This window comes from Austrofundulus limnaeus, unplaced genomic scaffold (genome assembly GCF_001266775.1).
Source record: "Austrofundulus limnaeus strain Quisiro unplaced genomic scaffold, Austrofundulus_limnaeus-1.0 Scaffold597, whole genome shotgun sequence".
NCBI lineage: Eukaryota > Metazoa > Chordata > Actinopteri > Cyprinodontiformes > Rivulidae > Austrofundulus > Austrofundulus limnaeus.
The window spans coordinates 87,430-92,738 of NW_013952999.1; the positions used below are offsets into that span (position 1 = coordinate 87,430).

Below are 5,309 nucleotides of genomic sequence, written 5' to 3' on the forward strand. Positions count from 1 at the left end.
AAAAATCGATACAGGGCTTTAGAATATCGATACAGTATCGGGAAATGAAATATCGCGATATTTCAGTGTATCGATATTTTCTTACACCCCTACATCATACAATCCTATTTTTCTTCCTATAGGGTTGAGTGAGTGCATTTTTACACTGTTTGAGACATGAAAAGGCCTCTGATTTAAATAAATGAGCTCCTGACTGTGTCTGCTTTATAGTGACTGAAGGAACTTGGAACACAGCCTGAGGAAAATCAGATTATTATTCCAAAATCTGAAACTTACAAGTGAATGGGTGATAAACTATTTAGCATTTACACTTAATTATACAGGAGTCAAAGACCAAGATGCTTCTTTATTACTGAATTAGTTAAAGCTGAACAATATATCCAAACTTTATCAWTAATGAGCACAATATCAATTAAGCAAAAGACTGCAATAAATCACAGTCCATTATATTTTAAATGAACTATTTAGGGAAAAACAGTAATATGAAAATAAATACTGTTGAATATTGCAATAACAATATGAGTTGTTATAAACTCACAATGTTCACAACTCTGTGAAATTTATGTTGCATCTTTTGTGATATATATTGCAAAATATTTCTCCTATATAATCTGTATATACTGTATGTATTCAGTATGCTCTTTCTGTGAAGACAAGACGTTTTTCTGACACATTCTTTATAGAGATTACATTTTGTTCAAGACTTTTTTGTGTAAAATGTGCATTAAAAACCTGCAACAAACCTTGGCTCAGACACTGGCTTATTGTAAAAAGCCCAAACAACCAAAWCAATCTGAACTCTAAGCGGTCAGGCTGATTAGAAAGCTGAGCTAAAATAATTATGGATAAAAAGTAAAATATTAGATTAAACGAATCATTACCCGGTCGAATGTAATCTCTGGATGCTTGGGAATGGGCTTTTCAGAAACAAAAACTACGTCTTCATCGGAATCCGTCTGAGAAAGAACACAAAAAGCATGTTTTCAGCTAAATGAACACATGTTGTTGTTGTTGTTTTTRAAATCATGTTTGTTTACTTTCTGTGCAGTGGCACACTCAAACACTGTTTGAATATTATGGTACTTTGTACAATGCCCAGGACAAGACAACTTCAACTATTATTGCAGACTGAACTGACTCATGATGACTTCAGCTTTGCTAGCACTGCAGCTAGCAAAGCGGCTAATAATGGGCAGCTAAACATTTAAACAATAAATAATAAACCCGTCAGTCACAATAATGAGATAATAAGAACATCGGTTACATACTGATTTATAAAAAATAAACACTATGAGCAGTTTGCTTACTTTGTACACTTTGTTGTTTCACGTGGACACTCGTTGACGGATTTTCACCCGGAAGTAGTTTTTTTCTTTTTCCTGTAGCGACGAGTTTGACATCAGAGGCGTCCTTAGCAACGCACGGAAGCGGATTAGCGTCACAGAGCACCTGTTATTACCGAGTTCTGATTTTTTCTCAGAAAATCTCAGAATTTTGACTTTTTTCTCAGAAAAAAGCCAGAAAGTCAGAATTCTAACTTTAATCTCAGAGTTCTAAGAAAAAAGTCAGAATTTTGACTTTTTTCCTCAGGATTCTAAGATTAAAGTTAGAATTCAATCAATCAATCAATCAATCAATCAATCAATCAATCAATCAATCAATCAATCAATCAATCAATAAGTTTATTCACTCAATTCAACATTTTTTCTCATAACATACAAACACATTTTCGTTTAACACATACTATACATGAGTGAAAAGGGAGCAGGAAGAAGAAAACCTTGTATAAACCTGCTCCTTTCTCAATAATTACAATTATTTTTCACGGCCACATACAGTAAATCATAAATAGAATCTGCAAACATTATATTGTTCTCTTCATTAACTCAAAAGTGTATAAGACTTAATAATTTTTTCTTACAAAGCATTTTAAATTGATTTAAAGTAGAACATTTTTTCAAATCGTCATCCAAACTATTCCATAATTTTACCCCATAAACTGAAATACACATTTGCTTTAAAGTAGTACGCACAGTTTTACTTTTAAAATCATATTTTCTTCGGTTAGTTCTGTCATTTGAACTTAAAACATTCAGACTTGATACGAAGAATTGTGAGATTAAAGTCAGAATTTTGGCCTTGGTATTCGAAAAAGGTCAGAAATGCCTCAGCTTCCAGGCCCAGCAGCAGTCTAATTTTCCGTCTTTAGCCTTCAGCAGTTCCTGCGGAGTAATGACTCATTTCTAAAGGGTTACTTTTAAAACACTCCCACATGGATGGAGGAATTTGACAATGTATAATGTATAAAATGTATAAAGCAATGTATAACCCCCCCCCAAGATATGACAAACTTGGATTGTTCCGCACCCCCTCTAGTGTCCGCTAAAGTGGTACAGCCCACTCTAGGGGCGGCTTTAGGGGCGGGACCACAGGGGCATTGGCCCCAGCTGAAATCTGATTGGCCCCGTGAAGTGCCCCTGTCCTTTACCTAGGAGTGATGATGGTGGATGCAGTTCCATGTTCAAACACTAGTTGCGCTAATGAATCAAATAGTAAAGTCCAGAATGAATCAAGCTTACGGAATGAGACGGGGTTATCTGCGGAATCAAAGTGGGCGTGTCACAAGAGTGGGCGTGTCACAAGCATAAACACTGTGGGCTACGTGGGCTACGAGGCCTACATGACGGTATCCTTAGATCCTGCTTGATCTCTTTACAGCCTGACCCTGACCCCAACACTAAGGTTAACCAGGAGAAATGTGACCCAAGTAGGGGTCTCCAGAAAAAGTGGTGCCGTACTGTAACGCCCCTTTTGTTCTTGTCCAATCAGGTGGTGGCGTACGGTATCGCCCCTTTTTTTGCTTGTCCAGTCAGGTGTGTCCCTTTAACAAAGTCCGTCAAATCAGGTGTGTCGCTTTAGAATCACCTTTCCTTGTGACACGCCCACTCGTCCGCAGTCGTCTGCAGAGACCCCTACGTGTACAGAATTCTTTTTCTCTTTGAACAACTGCAAAAAAAAAGTCTTTCAACTGACAAATGATGGCTGGATTTTCTAACATGTTGTGTGTTTGAGAATATTTTATTGAGAAGGAGGAGAGGACGATGAAGTACTTGGGAACTTGCCTGTCTATTAAGCCTCCTCGCTGGGCAGAATCTTGTCCAGGCTCTCTCCACCACCGTCAGAGAAAGGCGATGGTTACTCCAGGTCCAGTGACAGCTCAAAGTCTGCTTGGCCCCGCTCTCCAGAGCCGAGAGGGTCCCAGACACCTCTCCCTCCAGTGCCGCCATGAGACGGTCCCTGAGACCTCCAAACTCGTGTGCCCTGGAAAGGGTCGACGCCACCTCTCTCCTGCGCACCCCAAGCCACCATGAGGGTCAGTGCCTCCACATCCTGCTTTATCATCAGACTTGACGACTCCACCACTTGTGCTCCCGTGAGGCTCGGTACCTCCACCTTTTGTGCCCCACACGCCTCCAAGAGGGTAGGCCCTGCCGGGGTTTTTTTAGATTTGTTTTTGTTTTTTTGTGCTCCCTCTGTCTTGTCTTTTCTTGTGTCCCATATTTTCTGTTGTCTTTGTCTTTAGCCCACCATCCTTTAGTGGGCCTTCCCTCCCTCCACCCGCCCGTGTCTGAAATTTTGTTTGATCAGCTGGAGATGATTCGTTAAGGGGGAGGTACTGTGAGGATGTGTTATCTTGTGTCCTGTACTGTCTCCCTCTGTGTTACACTCATCTCAGTCCTCAGTTTTCTGTCCCTTCCTAGTTAATCTACTCACCTGTCAGTAGTTTTGTAATCAGTCCTCCTCGGCTGAGAAGGGGTTATCTGCGGAATCAAAGTGGGCGTGTCACAAGAGTGGGCGTGTCAAAAGCGTAAACACTACGGGCCACGAGGCCTACATGACGGTATCCTTAGATCCTGCTTGATCTCTATGCAAAAATCTGAACCTGAAGAAACCTGTTATGATTGGTGTGGAGCCCAAAATGCAGGCAGACACGAGGACTTGAATGCAGAACAAAACTGATTTAATGAAACAAAAACGCTGGCGCGGCAGCAAAATACAAAAGAAAACATGGACAGAGAAGAGGCATGAAAAGGCAATGATCCAACAGGGTGATGAAGACATGACACTGGTTAAATACAACTGAGGATGATTGGGGAGTGGGAAGCACATGGGTGATTACTGACTATGGACAGGTGAGTGTGGCAGGCTGGAAAAATACTAAGAAGCTGCTGAGGATAACATGAAACAGGAAATGGAGAAAACAAACAGGAAATGAGAAAATAAGACAACAGATGACCAAACAATGAAACAGAAAATTCTAATAAATTAAACCATAAAACACAAGAATCATGACAAAACCATCCAAAATGCTGCATGTCTGTTCATTTCTTTTTACTGTCAAATGGCCCATAGAGGAAAAYCTGCCTCTTGCTTTGTGGCTGGACTACAACAAACCACCAGAGAAGAGACACAGGATCCTCAGAAGGGTTAAAACGAGAATATCAGGTATGATTTYAGTGTCTGAAGGGCASCATTATAGTATTTGTTCATCTTCAATAGTACTAACTATTTTCTCTGCAATTAAAATACGTGTTTAAAGCAGAGACTCGAAATATTATAGTTTCATGCAGATTTKTTTAAGAAGAATCCACATGGCAGTTTTTATTTTTATTTTATGTTACTCTAAAATTTTATTCTAATGTTTTATTTATTCATTTAAATATGAGCACTTTGGGTGTTCATAAAATTGGCTCCACAGAGTCCACTGAGAATCTTTGGGATGAGCTGGAGGAGGCTTTGTGCAGCGGTCAGACTCTRYCATCATCAATGCAAGAYGTCGGTGAAAAATTAAAGCAACACTGGGTGGAAATAAATCTTGTGAMACTGCAGAAGCTTGTGAAAACAATGCCACAGTGAATGTGTGCTGAAATCAAAGCTAAAGACAGTGCAAAAAATATTAGTGTGTGACCTTTTTTTTTTCCCTTTTTTTGGCCAGGTAATATATCTACAAAGATGCATTATGAAATCTCATAGAACCCATCTGTAAAGTCAATAAAACCAGAACAACAGTTAACATAAACAGATGTATTTGACATTTTGTGAAAGTCACGTTACAAACATTCATGTTACGCTGCCATTAAACAGTGACTGTGCTATCACTATAAAAGCGTCTCAAAGTGCTTTTTCACACTCTTTACAGTTTAAAATCCAGTTACAGTGGTTTGCAAAAGTATTCATACCCCTTGAACTTTTCCATATTTTGTCACATTACAACCACAAACATAAATATATTTCACTGGAATTTAATG

At 39.3% G+C, this 5,309-nt stretch overlaps 1 long non-coding RNA gene across 1 annotated transcript; it reads right to left on the reverse strand.

The window, feature by feature from the left end:
* Nucleotides 1–880: 880 nt before the first annotated feature.
* LOC106531102 (uncharacterized) lies at nucleotides 881–1,402 on the reverse strand. Its single transcript, XR_001311864.1, has 2 exons — nucleotides 1,308–1,402; nucleotides 881–956 (listed from the first exon to the last, which is right to left on the reverse strand). It is a non-coding gene; the product is annotated as an uncharacterized LOC106531102 (long non-coding RNA).
* Nucleotides 1,403–5,309: the final 3,907 nt, after the last annotated feature.